At 48.3% G+C, this 16480-nt stretch overlaps 1 non-coding gene across 1 annotated transcript; it reads left to right on the forward strand.

The window, feature by feature from the left end:
• The first annotated feature begins 15469 nt into the window (after positions 1–15469).
• LOC149579004 (5.8S ribosomal RNA) lies at positions 15470–15623 on the forward strand. The gene has a single exon (XR_016358185.1). It is a non-coding gene; the product is annotated as a 5.8S ribosomal RNA (ribosomal RNA).
• Positions 15624–16480: the final 857 nt, after the last annotated feature.

A 16480-nucleotide genomic window follows, 5' to 3' on the forward strand; every position in this document is an offset into this window, starting at 1 on the left:
CATTTTGGCGGAGCCATCCTGGCCGAGCCGATCTAGGCGAGCCATTCTGGCCGAGCCATGCTGGCTAAGTCAATCTAGGTGAGCCATTCTGGCTGACCCGATCTGGGCGAGCTGTTCTGGGCAAGCCGATCTGGGCGAGCCATTCTGGCCGACCTGATCTGGGCAAGCCATTCTGGGCGAGCCGATTTGGGCGAGCCGTTCTGGCCGAGCCATGCTGGCCGAGCCGATCTAGCTAGGCAATGCTGGCCGAGTCGATCTGGGTGAGCCATTTTGGCCGAGCCATGCTGGCCGAGCCGATCTGGGTGAGCAGATCTGGGCGAGCCATTCTGGCCAAGCCATGCTGGCTGAGCCAATCTGGGTGAGCTATTCTGGCTGAGCCATGCTGGCCGAGCTGTTCTGGCCGAGCCATGCTGGCCGAGCTGATCTGGGTGAGCCGTTCTGGCCGAGCCAATCTGGCTGAGCTCCAAAAATGGTGTCGTGGATGGCTGTTTGGTCACATTTTTCATTGAATTGGATTTTTAAGGGAATTGTTCGTGCTATCCCAGATTTCTAATGCAGAGGGAGCCTCGCACTAATAGCTTATATAGGAGAGGTTGTTGCCGTGAGCCTCTCCCATGCCCCTTTCATTGATTCAACATTGGTGTCTAGGCGGATCAGATTGTTGGGTTTTCAAACGATGTATGCTGATGTTGAATCAATGAAAGGGGCATGAAGCGATCTCAGTGCTTTTCCTCGGCTCTCCTTTAGATCATATTTTTCGATGACTGAATTTTGGAAAAAGTGAGGCAGCGGTTGCCGATCCATGGCGTGTCTTTTTGGTGATTTTAAAACTTCATCTAAATGTGAGCCCTTGTCTAGCACTCCGGTGTTGCTTGGTATAATGGCAATTTGCTATGGGTGCTCGGCGCTCGAGCAATTTGTCATGGTGTACTTATCGTGTCTACATGGGAGCTGTAATATCAAAAGCTCTTGATGAAAAATGGTGGCCGAGCCATGCTGGCTGACCCGATCTAGCTTAGCCATTTTTGTCGACCTGATCTGGCTTAGCCATTTTTGTCGACTCGATCTGGAGAGCGATGCTAAGTGCGGGAGCTTGCATCTAGCATTTGGGGATGTTAGTTCAAGTGAGCAGGGGAGCTTCTCTTGTTGGAACCGCTTTGTGGCCTTTGAATATAGACCCAGTGCCGATGATATCGATGGATACGAGCCTTCGATTCTAAATTTGTTCAGCTAACATTAGTTTTTGTGAGAGAAGGGTACGAAAGCACTTCCCGATGGCTACGCAGGAGCTCCCTAAGATCGCCTCTGTGCCAACTCGATCGGCACAACATTGGCAATGGTTCGATAGTGGTTGTCATTCCAATATGTCATCGGGATGTCTTGGAATGCAGCCTTTCAAGGGCGAGCTCGCGTCTAGTACTTGGATTGTGCGTCGTCACAAGTGAATGGCGAGATCTCTTTGTGAATGGAAGCATGGCGATTGCAAGAGAAAATTGACTTAGTATTTAGAGCATTGGCCTTGGGCCATTGTGACGGCCTTGCAATTTCTCTATAATTACAACCTATGTTTGCGCAGTAGCAGAGTTTGCATGTAAGATTGGCCTTTGTTCTTGACAGTTCCAAGTACTCTCACCAAGTCACCAAGTCACCATGCTGGCCGACCCAATCTGGCCGAGCCAATCTGGGTGAGCCATGCTGGCCGAGCCAAGCTGGCCGAGCCAATCTGGGCAAGCCATGCTGGCCAAGCCGATCTGGGCGACCCATTCTGGCCGACCCGATCTGGCCGAGCTTCAGAAACGGTGTCGTGGATGGATGTTTGGTCACATTTTTAATTGAATTGGATTTTTAAGGGAGTTGTCCGTGCTATCGCAGATTTTTGATGCAGAGCGAGCCTCGCACTAATAGCTTATATAGGAGAGGTTGTTGCTGCGAGCCTCTCCCATGCCCCTTTCATTGATTCAACATTGGTGTCTAAGTAGATCAGATTGTTGGGTTTTCAAATGGTGTATGCTGATGTTGAATGAATGAAAGGGGCATGAGGCGAGCTCAGTGCTTTTCCTTGGCTCTCCTTTAGATCATGTTTTCTGATGACTCAATTTTGGAAAAGGTGAGGTAGCGGTTACCAATCCATGGCATGTGTTTTTGGTGATTTTAAAACTTGATCTAAACGTGAGCCCTTGTCTAGCACTCCGGCATTGCTTGGTATAATGGCAATTTTCTATGGGTGCTCGGCACTCTAGCAATTTGTCATGGTGTACTTATCGTGGCTACATGGGAGCTTTAATATCGAAAGCTCTCGATGAAAAACAGTGGCCGAGCCATGCTAGCTGACCCGATCTGGCTTAGCTATTTTCGTCGACCCGATCTGGCTCTTCTTTCTCACTCCATTGACACAAATTCAGGAGTTGTTCGACAGCGGTTATCATTCCAATGTGTCATTGCGGTGATCTAGAGAGCGATGCTAAGGGCGGGAGCTTGCGTCTAGCATTTGGGGATGTTTGTGTAAGCGAGCAGGGGAGCTTCTCTTATCGGAACCTCTCCGTGGCCTTTGAATATAGACCCAGTGCTGATAATATCGATGGATACGAGCCTTAGATTATAAAATTGTTCAGCTAACATTGGTTTTTGTGAGAGATGGGTATGAAAGCACTTCCTGATTGATACGCGGGAGTTCCCTAAGATTGCCTCTGTGCCAACTCGATCGGCACAACATTGGGAATGGTTTGACAGTGGTTGTCCTTCCAATGTGTCATTGGGATGTCTTGGAACACGGCCTTTCAAGGGTGAGGTTGCATCTAGCACTTGGATTGTGCATCATCACAAGTGAATGGGGAGATCTCTCTATGAATGACGGCATGGCGATTGCAAGAGAAAATTGACTTAGTAGTCGGAGCATTGGCCTCGGGCCATTGTGACGGCCTTGCAATTTCTTTATAATTGCAACCTATGTTTGTGCAGTAGCAGAGTTTGCATGTTAGATTGGCCTTTGTTCTTGACAGTTCGAAGTACTCTCACCAAGTTAGCAAGTCACCATGCTGGCCGAGCCGATCTAGGCAAGCCATGCTGGCCGAGCCGATCTGGGCAAGCCATTCTGGCCGAGCCGATCTGGGTGAGCTCCAAAAACGGTGTCGTGGATGGTTGTTTGGTCACATTTTTCATTGAATTGGATTTTTAAGGGAGTTGTTCGCACTATCGCAGATTTCTAATGCAGAGCGAGCCTCGTACTAATAGCTTATATAGGAGAGGTTGTTTCCGCGAGCCTCTCCCATGCCCCTTTTATTGATTCAACATTGGTGTCTAGGCGGATTGGATTGTTGGGTTTTCAAACGGTGTATGCTTATGTTGAATGAATGAAAGGCACATGAAGCGATCTCAATGCTTTTCCTTGGCTCTCCTTTAGATCATGTTTTCCGATGACTTAATTTTGGAAAAGGTGACGCAGTGGTTGCCGATCCATGGCGTGTCTTTTTGGTGATTTTAAAACTTGATCTAAACGTGAGCCCTTGTCTAGCACTCCGGCATTGCTTGGTATAATGGCTATTTGCTATGGGTGCTCGGTGCTCTAGCAATTTTTTCATGGTGTACTTATCGCGGCTACATGGGAGCTTTAATATCAAAAGCTCTCGGCAAAAAATGGTGGCTGAGGCATGCTGGCTGACCTGATCTGGCTTAGCCATTTTCGTCGACCCGATCTGGCTCTTCTTTCTCACTCCATCGGCACAAATTCAGGATTTGTTTGATAGCGATTGTCATTCCAATGTGTCATTGCGGTAATCTGGAGAGCGATGCTAAGGGCGGGAGCTTGCGTCTAGCATTTGGGGATGTTTGTGCAAGTGAGCAGGGGAGCTTCTCTTATCGGAACCTCTTTGTGGCCTTTGAATATAGACCCAGTGCCAACGATATCGATGGATACGAGCCTTGGATTCTAAAATTGTTCAGCTAACATTGGTTTTTGTGAGAGATGGGTACGAAAGCACTTCCCAATCGATATGTGGGAGCTCCCTAAGATCGCCTCTGTGCGAACTCGATCGGCACAACGTTGGGAATGTTTCGACAGTGGTTGTCATTCGAATGTGTCATTGGGATGTCTTGGAATGTGGCCTTCCAAGGGCGAGATCGCGTCTAGCACTTGGATTGTGCGTCATCACAAGTGAATGGGGAGATCTCTCTGTGAACGGCGGCATGGTGATTACAAGAGAAAATTGACTTAGTAGTCGGAGCATTGGCCTCGGGCCATTGTGACGGCATTGCAATTTCTCTATAATTGCAACCTATGTTTGCACAGTAGCAGAGTTTGCATGTAAGATTGGCCTTTGTTCTTGATAGTTCCAGGATATGACCTCCGAAACTTTTGGATTGGGCCCCTTCAAGGTGAAATTCATCCAATTGATTGGATGAGCTCAATGAACATTTCACTCCCTTGGCTCCATGAATTCAAATCCCATCCAGCTGTTGTGAAGCCATCCCGATTTTGCTATGCAAGGGCTCTGTCCCCAGAGTCCATCTGGAGAGCGATGCTAAGGGCGAGAGCTTAATTCTAGCATTTGGGATGTTTGTGCAAGCGAGTAGGGGAGCTTCTCTTATCGGACACTCTCTATGGCCTTTGAATATATAGACCTAGTGCTGATGATATCGATGGATACGAGCCTTGGATTCTAAATTTGTTCACAGCTAAGATTGGTTTTTGTGAGAGATGGGTATGAAAGTACATCCCGATTGTTACACCGGAGCTCCCTAAGGTCGCCTCTGTGCCAACTCGATTGGCACAACATTGGGAATGGTTCGACAGCGGTTGTCATTCCAATGTTTCATCGGGGTATGTCTTGGAAAGTGGCCTTTCAAGGGTGAGCTCGCATCTATCACTTGGATTGTGCATCGCATCGCAAGTGAATGGGGAGATCTCCCTATGAACGGCAGCATGGTGATTGCAAGAGAAAATTGACTTAGTCAGAGCATTGGCCTCGGGCCACTATGATGGCCTAGCAATTTCTCTTTAATTGCAACCTATGTTTGCGCAGTAGTAGAGTTTGCAAGTAAGATGGTCCTTGTTCTTGAGAGTTCTAGGAGATGACCTCCGAAACTTTTGGATTGGGCCCCTTCAAGGTGAAATTCATCCAGTTGATCGGATGAGCTCGATGAAAATTTTAGTCCCTTGGCTCCATGAATTCACATCTCCTAACCAATGACAATATTTTGCTCCTTAGACGACCTCATAATAAATTGGGTCGTGGATGGCTGTTTGGTCAAAATTTTCAATGATTTGGATTTTATGGTGGATGTTGGTGTGTTCGCTAATTTCTAATGCAGAGCATGCCTCACACTAATAGCTTATATAGGAGAGGTTGTTGTCGTGAACCTCTCCCATGCCCCTCTCATTGATTCAACGGCGGTGTCAAGGTGGATGGAAATGTTGGACTTTGAAATGGTGCACGCTGACGTTGAATCAATTGGAGGGGCATGAAGCCCACCCTCGAGGTGCTATTCCTTGACTCTCCTTTAGATCATGTTTTCTTGTCACTCAGCTGGCACAATTTTAGAAAGTAGTTGGGTTGCGCATCACGAGTGACAAGGGAGCCTTTGTGATCGGAAGCTCCCCATGGCCATTCGATGAGAAGAGCCATTGCTTGTGTGAGCAAGGACGAATGCAGCCTCGGATTCCAAATGAAATCAATGACATCGAATCTATATATAAGAGCGAAATGAAGTAGCAGCCCGTTTGCGATGCGCGGCTCCCCAAAGTTGCTATTCTTTCTCAGTCCATCGGCACGAATTTGAGAGTTGTTCAACAGCGATCATCGTTCCAATGGTGTCATTGCGGCGAAATTTGTTCACAGCTAAGATTGGTTTTTGTGAGAGATGGGTATGAAAGCACATCCCGATTGCTACGTGGGAGCTCCCTAAGGTCGCCTCTGTGCCAACTCGATCAGCACAACATTGGGAATGGTTTGACAGCGGTTGTCATTCCAATGTGTCATCGGGTGATTTTTTAGAAAGTGGTCTCTCTTTCAAGGGCGAGCTCGCGACTAGCACTTGGGTTGTGCATCGCGTCACAAGTGAATGGGGGATGTCTTGGAAAGTGGTCTTTATTTCAAGGGTGAGCTCGCATCTAGCACTTGGATTGTGCATTGCGTCACAAGTGAATGGGGAGATCCCTCTGTGAATGGCAGCATGGTAATTGCAAGAGAAAATTGACTTAGTCCCTTGGCTCCATGAACTCACATCTCCTAACCGATGACAATCTTTTGCTCCTCTGCCGACCTCATAAAAAATTGGGTCGTGAAATGGCTGTTTGGTAGGAATTTTAAAGGATTTGGATTTTTGAGGCAGTTGTCGGTGTGTTCGCTAATTTCTAATGCAAAGCGAGCCTCACACTAATAGCTTATATAGGAGAGGTGGTTGCCGCGAGCCTCTCGCGTGCCCCTCTCATTGATTCAACGCCGGTGTCAAGGTGGATGGATATGTCAGATTTTGAAATGGTGGACGCCAATGTTGAATCAATTAGAGGGGCATGAAGCCCACCCTGGATGTGCTATTCCTCGACTCTCCTTTAGATCATGTTTTCTTGTCACTCAGCTAGCACAATTTTGGAAAAAGGTTTGCCAGCGGTTGCCAGCCCTCACCGTGTCTACTTGGTGATTTTAAAACTTGATCTAAAATGGGAGCCCTCATCTAGCACCTTCATCCGGTGTTGCTCGGATATTGCATAAATTTATGCCATCGGCGCGAATCCCCCAACGAATGCCTACGCTTGGACCCTCTCTTAGATCACCTTCTTCGATCACTTGACCGACGCAATTACAGAAGAGACTTGGCAGCAGTTGCCATTCTACAGCGTGTCTGTTTAGCAATTTTGAAGTTGATCTAATGGCGAGCCCTTGTCTCTAGCCATGAGGTGGGTGCTTGGCACTCTAGCAAAATTTTTTGCATGCCTATCGCGGCTACAACGAGAGAGGTGGTTGCCGCGAGCCTCTCCCGTGCCCCCCTCATTGATTCAATTCCGCTGTCAGGGCGAATGGATATGTCAGATTTTGAAATGGTGGACGTCGACGTTGAATCAATTAGAGGGGCATGAAGCCCATCCTCGAGGGTGCTATTCCTTGACTCTACTTTAGATCATGTTTTCTTGTCACTCATCTGGTGCAATTTCAGAAAAAGGTTTGGCAGCGGTTGCCAGCCCTCACCGCATCTACTTGGTGATTTTAAAACCTGATCTAAAATGAGAGCCCTCGTCTAGCACCTCCGTCCGGTGTTGCTCGGGTATTGCATAATTTTTTGCTATCAACTCGAATCCCCCAATGAATCCCTAGCCTTGGACTCTCTTTTAGATCACCTTCTTTGATCACTCGACCGATGCAATTACAGAAGAGGCTTGGCAGCGGTCGCCATTCCACAGTGCATTTGTTCAGCAATTTTGAAGTATATCTAATGGTGAGCCCTTGTCTAGCCATGAGGTGGGTGCTTGGGGCTCTAGCAATTTTTTGTGTGCCTATCACGGCTACAATGGGAGCTTTGATAACAAAAGCTCTCGGTGACCCTCCCTAATAGAAATCAATGCTGGTGTTTGCGAAAGACACGTTATTCAGATTTTTGGAATATTGGCACCAGCATCATTTCTATTGGGAGGGTCGTGAAGCCATCCCGATTTTGCTATGCGAGGGCTCTCTCCCCAGAGTCGTTCTCTATGCAACAACTTCTTTGGCACAAAATTTTTAGAATGGTTCGGCAGCGATTATCATTCCAATGGTGCCGTTGTGGTGGTTGCCTGGGCAGCGATCTGAAGGGTGAGCCGTCGTCTAGCAGTTGGCCTGTGCATCACGACTGACAAGGGAGCCTTTGTTATCGGAAGCTCCCCATGGCCATTCGATTAGAAGAGCCATTGCTTGTTTGAGCAAGGACAAATGCAGCCTCAGATTGCAAATGAAATCAATGACATCGGATCTATATAAGAGCAGAATGAAGTAGCAACACAACCCATTTGCTATGCGCGGCTCCCCAAAGTTGCTCTTCTTTCTCACTCCATTGCCACAATTTTGGGAGTTGTTCGACAGTGGTTGTCATTCCAATGTGTCATTGCGGTGATCTGGAGAGCGATGCTAAGGGCAGGAGCTTGTGTCTAGAATTTGGGATGTTTGTGCAAGCGAGCAGGGGAGCTTCTCTTATCGGAACCTCTCTGTGGCCTTTGAATATATAGACCCAGTGCCGACGATATCGATGGATGCAAGTCCTTGGATTCCAAATTTGTCCATAGCTAACATTGGTTTTTGTGAGAGATGGGCACGAAAGCACATCCTGATTGCTACGCGGGAGCTCCCTAAGGTCACCTCTGTGCCAACTCGATCGGCACAAAATTGGGAATGGTTCGACAGCGGTTGACGTTCCAATGTGTCATCGAGGGATGTCTTGGAAAGTGGTCTTTCTTTCAAGGGCGAGCTCATGTCTAGCACTTGGATTGTGCTTCGTGTCACAATTGAATGGGGAGATCTCTCTGTGAACGGTGGCATGGTGATTGCAAGAGAAAATTGACTTAGTCAGAGCCATTGGCCTCGGGCCATTGTGACAGCCTCTCAATTTCTCTTTAATTGCAACCTATGTTTGCGCAGTAGTAGAGTTTGCATGTAAGATGGGCCTTGTTCTTGAGAGTTCCAGGAGATGACCTCCAGAACTTTTGGATTGGGCCCCTTCAAGGTGAAATTCATCCAATTGATCGGATGAGCTTGATGACCATTTCAGTCCCTTGGCTCCATAAACTCACATCTCCTAACCGATGACAATCTTTTGCTCCTCTGCCGACCTCATGAAAAATTGGGTCGTGAATGGCTATTTGGTAGGAATTTTAAAGGATTTGGATTTTTAAGGTGGATGTCAGTGTGTTCGCTAATTTCTAATGCAGAGCGAGCTACGCACTAATAGCTTATATAGGAGAGGTGGTTGCGACGAGCTTCTCCCGTGCCCCTCTCATTGATTCAACGCCAGTGTCAAGGCGGATGGATATGTCAGATTTTGAAACAATGGATGCCGACGTTGAATCAATTAGAGGGGCATGAAGTCCACCATGGATGTGCTATTCCTTGACTGTCCTTTAGATCATATTTTCTTGTCACTCAGCCGGCGCAATTTTTGAAAAGGGTTTCGCAGCGGTTGCCATCCCTCACCGCGTCTACTTGGTGATTTTAAAACTCGATCTAAAATAGGAGCCCTCGTCTAGCACCTTCGTCCAGTGTTGCTCGGGTATTGCATAAAATTAGGCCATCAGTGCGAATCCCCCAACGAATGCCTACACTTGGACCCTCTCTTAGATCACCTTCTTCGATCACTCGACCGACGAAACTATGGAAGAGACTTGGCAGCGGTTGCCATTCTACAGCGTGTCTGTTCAGTGATTTCGAAGTTGATCTAATGGCGAGCCCTTGTCTCTAGCCATGAGGTGGGTGCTTGGCACTCTAGTAAAATTTTTTGCGTGCCTATCGCAGCTACAATGGGAGAGGTGCTTGCCGTGAGCCTCTCCCGTGCCCCCCTCATTGATTCAACGCCGCTGTCAGGGCGAATGGAAATGTCAAATTTTGAAATGGTGGACGCTGACGTTGAATCAATTAGAGGGGCATGAAGCCCACCCTCGAGGGTGCTATTCCTGGACTCTCCTTTAGATCATGATTTCTTGTCACTCAGCTGGCGCAATTTTGGAAAAAGGTTTGGCAGCAATTGCCAGCCCTCACCGCGTCTACTTGGTGATTTTAAAACTCGATCTAAAATGGGAGCCCTTGTCTAGCACCTCTGTCCGGTGTTGCTCGGGTATTGCACAAATTTTTTCCATCGGCACGAATCCCCCTTCGAATGCCTACATGCTTGGACCCTCTCTTAGATCACCTTCTTCGATCACTCAACCGACGCACTTACGGAAGAGACTTGGCAGTGGTTGCCATTCTACACCGCATCCATTCTGCGATTTCGAAGTTGATATAATGGCAAGCCCTTGTCTATAGCCATGAGGTGGGTGCTTGGCGCTCTATAAAATTTTTTTGCGAGCCTATCACAGCTACAATGGGAGAGGTGGTTGGTGCGAACTTCTCCCATGCCCAGCTCATTGATTCAATGTCGCTGTCAGGGTGGATGGATATGTTGGATTTTGAAATGGTGGATGCCGACGTTGAATAAATTAGAGGGGCATGAAGCCCACCCTCGTGGGTGCTATACTTGGACTCTCCTTTAGATCATGTTTTCTTGTCACTTAGCTGGCGCAATTTTGGAAAAAGGCTTGGCAGTGGTTGCCAGCCCTCACTGCGTCTACTTGGTGATTTTAAAACTCGATCTAAAACGGGAGCCCTTGTCTAGCACCTCCGTCCGATGTTGCTCGGGTATTGCATAAATTTATTCCATCAGCATGAATCCCCCCAATGAATGCCTACGCTTGGACCTTCTCTTAGATCACCTTCTTTGATCACTCAACTGACGCATTTACGGAAGAGACTTGGCAGCGGTTGCCATTCTACACCGCGTCTGTTCAGTGATTTCGAAGTTGATCTAATGGTGAGCCCTTGTCTATAGCCATGATGTGGGTGCTTTGGCACTCTTGCAAAATTTTTTGCGTGCCTATCACAGCTACAATGGGAGAGGTGGTTTTCGCGAGCCTCTCCCATGCCCCCCTCATTTATTCAACATCGCTGTCAGGGCGGATGGATATGTCAGATTCTGAAATGGTGGATGTTGGTGTTGAATCAATTAGAGGGGCATGAAGCCCACCCTCAAGGGTTCTATTCCTAGACTCTCCTTTAGATCATGTTTTCTTGTCACTCAGCTGGCACAATTTTAGAAAAAGGTTTGGCTGTGGTTGCCAGACCTCACCGCGTCTACTTGGTGATTTTGAAACTCGATCTAAAATGAGAGCCATCGTCTAGCACCTCCGTCCGATTTTGCTTGGGTATTGCATAAATTTATGCCATCGGTGTGAATCCCCCAATGAATGCCTATGCTTGGACCCTCTCTTAGATTACCTTCTTCGATCACTCGACCAACGCAATTACAGAAGAGACTTGGCAGCGGTTGCCATTCTACACCACGTCTGTTCTGCGATTTTGAAGTTGATCTAATGGCGAGCTCTTGTCTCTATCCATGAGGTGGGTGCTTGGTGCTCTAGCAAAAATTTTTGCGAGCCTATCGCGGCTACAATGGGAGAGGTGGTTGCCGTGACCCTCTCCCGTGCCCCCCTCATTGATTCAATGCCACTGTCAGGGCGGATGGATATGTCAGATTTTGAAAAGGTGGACACCGACATTGAATCAATTAGAGGGGCATGAAGCCCACCCTCGAGGGTGCTAATTCCTGGACTCTCCTTTAGATCATCTTTTCTTGCAACTCAGCTGGCGCAATTTTGGAAAAAGGTTTGGCAGCAGTTGCCAGCCCTCACCGCGTCTACTTGGTGATTTTGAAACTTGATCTAAAATGAGAGCCGTCGTCTAGCACCTTCGTCCGGTGTTGCTCAAGTATTGCATAAATTTTCACCATCGGCTCAAATCCCCCAATGAATGCCTACGCTTGGACCCTCTCTTAGATCGCCTTCTTCGATCACTCGATCGACACAATTACGGAAGAGACTTAGCAGCGGTTGCCATTCTACACCGCATCTGTTCTACGATTTTGAAGTTGATCTAATGGCGAGCCCTTGTCTCTAGCCATGAGGTGGGTGCTCGGCACTCTAGCAAAAAATTTTGCGTGCCTATCGCGGCTACAATGGGAGAGATGGTTCCCGCGAGCCTCTCCCGTGCCCCCCTCATTGATTCAAAGCCGCTGTCACGGCAGATGGATATGTCAGATTTTTAAATGGTGGACGTCGACGTTGAATCAATTAGAGGGGCATGAAGCCCACCCTCGTGGGTGCTATACCTGGACTCTCCTTTAGATCATGTTTTCTTGTCAATCAGCTGGCACAATTTCAGAAAAAGGTTTGGCAGCAGTTGCTAGCCCTCACCACGTCTACTTGGTGATTTTGAAACTCGATCTAAAACAGGAGCCCTCGTCTAGCACCTCCATCCGGTGTTGCTCGAGTATTGCATAAATTTATGCCATCGGTGCGAATCCCCCAACGAATGCCTACGCTTGGACCCTCTCTTAGATCGCCTTCTTCGATCACTCAACCGACGCAATTATGGAAGAGACTTGGCAGCGGTTGCCATTCTACATCACATCTGTTCTGCGATTTCGAAGTTGATCTAATGGCGAGCCCTTGTCTATAGCCATGAGGTGGGTGCTTGGCGATCTAGAAAATTTTTTTGCTTGCCTATCGTAGCTACAATGGGAGAGGTGGTTGCAGTGAGCCTCTCCCATGCCCCCCTCATTGATTCAACGCCGCTGTCAGGGCAGATGGATATGTCGGATTTTGAAACGGTGGACGCCGATGTTGAATCAATTAGAGGGGCATGAAGCCCACCCTCAAGGGTGCTATTCCTGGACTCTCCTTTAGATCATGTTTTCTTGTCACTCAACTCGCACAATTTCAGAGAAAGGTTTGGCAGCACTTGCCAGCCCTCACTACGTCTACTTGGTGATTTTAAAACTTGATCTAAAATGGGGGCCCTCATCTACCACCTCCGTCCGGTGTTGCTCAGGTATTGCATAAATTTATGCCATCGGCGCGAATCCTCCTAGTGAATGCCTGTGCTTGGACCCTCCCTTAGATCACCTTCTTCGATCACTCGACTGACGCAATTACGGAAGAGACTTGGCAGTGGTTGCCATTCTACACCACGTCTGTTCTATGATTTTGAAGTTGATCTAATGGTGAGCCCTTGTCTATAGCCATGAGGTGGGTGCTTGGCGCTCTAGAAAAAAATTTTGCGTGCCTATCGTGGCTACAATGGGGGAGGTGGTTACCTCGAGCCTCTCCCGTGCCCCCCTCATTGATTCAATGCTGCTTTCATGGCAGATGTATATGTCAGATTTTGAAACGGTGGATGCCGACGTTGAATCAATTAGAGGGGTGTGAAGCCCACCCTCGTGGGTGCTATTCCTAGACTCTCCTTTGGATCATGTTTTCTAGTCACTCATCTGGCACAATTTCAGAAAAAGGTTTGGTAGCGGTTGCCAGCCCTCACCGTGTCTTCTTGGTGATTTTAAAACTCGATCTAAAATGGGAGCCCTCGTCTAGCGCCTCTGTGCCAACTCGATCAGCACAACATTGGGAAATGGTTTGATAGCGGTTGTCATTCCAATGTGTCATCGGGGGATGCCTTGGAAAGTGGCCTTTCAAGGGAAAGCTCACGTCTAGCACTTGGATTGTGCGTCGCGTCACAAGTGAATGGGGAGATCTCTCTATGAACAGTGCCATGGTGATTGCAAGAGAAAATTGACTTAGTCAGAGCATTGGCCTCAGGCCATTGTGACGGCCTTGCAATTTCTCTTTAATTGCAACCTATGTTTGCATAGTAGCAAAGTTTGCATGTAAGATGGGCCTTGTTCTTGAGAGTTCCAGGAGATGATCTTCAAAACTTTTGGATTGGGCCCCTTCAAGGTGAAATTCATCCAGCTGATCGGATGAAGCTCGATGTGCTTGTATCTATTCCGATATGGTAATGATGGTCATTAATCTATGGCGGTGAGTATTATCCCATTCAGTAATTGCAATGGCAGAGCTGGTGGGAAGTACTTGTCACTTTGTTTTGTGGGATATACCCTATATATAGGTGTCTACATGGCTTGCAACACACTGCACATTTGGTGTTCGATTCTAAGATGCGCTTGTTGCTGAGTGTGTATGGAGTTGTATCTGAGTGTCCTTACTCAGTTGCGTGCGCAGTGTACATCTTTGCATTATGACCCTACTGCGAGCATTTGTGATTCAAGCATTTCGGGGGAACGGGTTTCGTACGAGATGTTCTTCTCAGGCTCCTGCGAACCAGAGCGCTCATCTTTGCAATGCTTCGACAAGTGCAGGCCCAACGTGTCTGTCTAGGGGAAGAAATCACACGAATGCTTTTTGCCGAGATGTAGGTGCTCACGGGTGGTTCCCTCGTGGTGCCAGTTTGTCGGTATGTGCATGTGCATGAGATTGAAGCTTGTTCGACAATGCTAGTGTGAGTGTTCAGCCGTAGGAACTTTTCTATACCTGTGCTGGCAGATCACGTGTCATGGGGAACAGTTAGCGAGGTTGTGCTGGGAAAGGAGATATTTGCAAGAGGTTAGACATGTCCGTGTATGCGGGCGGGCTCTCATCACCTATAAATGTGCGGAGGGGGTGTTGTTATACACGATGCCCTTGAGCAGCCTTATAATTGAGGTGGTTGCGTGCACTATGATGCCCCCGCCAATCGTATAACCAGCCATATTTTTGACTCACACGACCCTTCACCCTTCAGCATGGTGGTCTCCATTGGCACTTCGGCAACCAGCTCTTCGTCATGGGAAAATGTTTGTTGCGATCGAGAAGGATTTTGTCTATGCGGGTGCACCTCAACAGGCATGTAGGAGGCATATGCCTGGGAAATGGATGTCTCCAAGTGGCCTTACAATTGAGGTGGCTACATGCGCGGTGCATCTCGTACAGACTCGAGGCTTCTTTCTGAGTAGTGGCGATAGCGAGTTTGAGGGTAAAGGGTTCCGTACGGATGTTCTTCCCAGGGGCCTATGAACTGAGGCTCCCTATTCGGCCCTCTCCGGTCGACGATGGGACACTTTCCTCTTGTGCGAAATCTTTGAGCATTGCGAGTCCTGCATGTGCTGTGAACGTCATTCTTGTTGCTTGTGCGGCAGATTATGTTTGGATGCATGATAGAGTGAATGCAAATTTCAGTTTCCCATCGCACCGAGCATCCCTTGGCTGTAGTAGGTCTTGGGGGTCCCCTCGTTGTTAGAAGCTACCTGGTCGATCCTGCCAGTAGTCATATGCTTGTCTCAAAGATTAAGCCATGCATGTCTAAGTATGAACTATTTTAGACTCTAAAACTGCGGATGGCTCATTAAATCAGTTATAGTTTCTTTGATGGTACTTTGCTACTTGGATAACTATAGTAATTCTAGAGCTAATACGTGCACCAAATCTCAACTCTTGGAAGGGGGTCCAGGCCTCGTCCCCCATTGAGATTTCACGGTCCGATCGCGTGCGCGGCGCTGTGCCAGGGATCTGTCGTTTCGACAGCAGCAAGTCGAGACTACCGCAACCCCCTGTTGCCTTGCCCAGGTGTGTTGACTCATCACTTGGAGCATTCTATGTTTAGGATGGGTGCACTCGCATGATTTGTGGGGCAGGGGCCATGTCCACTGACATGGCTCTCCCATGCGTCGCCTCCCACCTTTACGAGGGGATGGGGCGGGGACACACCACAGCGTTATTCATCGCACCCATTGGGTGCTCGAGGTTCAGGATGTGTCAACACCCAACAACACACGGGTGCATTGCGCACCTTAGAAATCCAAAGAACGAAGCGCGAGCCAGTGCCTTGCATGCTTGGGTCGCCAAAAGGCAAAAGCAAAACAAAATCACGACACTCGGCAATGGATATCTCAGCTCTCGCCAGGATGAAGAATGTAGCGAAATGCGATACTTAGTGTGAATTGTAGAATCCTGTGAATCATCAAGTCTTTGAACGCAAGTTGTGCCCGAGGCCTCGACCAAGGGCATGTCTTCTTAGGCATCGCACTACAAAATTTTGCCCTCCCCGGTGAGGAGCAGAGATGGCCGTCTGTGTCCGCAAGTGGCACGCGGTCGGCTGAAATGAGCACGAGGTCCATCGATCCCTCACGACGAGCGGTGGGTCACAAAGGCTAGTGTTGGTTTGTGCCGATCGAATGATTCCTCGCGAGGAACTTTATTCTGGGCTCAGCGGCCCGCCGTAGTGCGGGCATTGCTGCATCTCTACCGCGTCCCCAAGTCAGGCGTGAGTACTAGCCTCTGTCATTGGCCATCTCCGATCGGCGCACTAGCCCATTGGAGCAACCTTGGATATTAATTTCAAGCGATCGGCAAGAAGAATCTTTTGCAGACAACTTAAATAAGCAACGGGGTATTGTAAGTGGCAGAGTGGCCTTGCTGCCACGATCCACTGAGATTCAGCCCTCTGTCGCCTCGATTTGTAAAACCTTTTTTGACTCTGAGGCAGGTGGGGTTTGTAATTTGCGTGAGGGCGAGAAAATCTCCCAAGTGCCAAATTTCGGGTGGGGGTGGGGTTTGCAAGGTTTTTTCTTGCGAGCTCGTAACAATCTCTCAGGTGCCAAATACTCGGCGGGTGGGGTTTGCAATTTGTGCGAGTGCGGGAAAAATCTTCCAAGTGCCAAATTTCAGGTGGGTGGGGTTTGCAATTTTTTGTGAGGGTGGGAAAACTCTCCCAGGTGCAAAATTTCGAGCGGGTGGGGTTTTGTGAAAATTTTTGCGAGGGCGAAGCAATCTCCCAAGTGCCAAATTCCCAGCGGGTGGGGTTTTTGCAATTTTTGCCGGGGCGGAAAAATCTCCCAAGTGCCACATTCCGGGAGGGTGGGGTTTTGCAAAAATTTTTGC

This window comes from Cupressus sempervirens, chromosome 1 (genome assembly GCF_028749045.1).
Source record: "Cupressus sempervirens isolate cs-2001-9-10 chromosome 1, ASM2874904v1, whole genome shotgun sequence".
NCBI classification, from domain to species: Eukaryota; Viridiplantae; Streptophyta; class Pinopsida; order Cupressales; family Cupressaceae; genus Cupressus; species Cupressus sempervirens.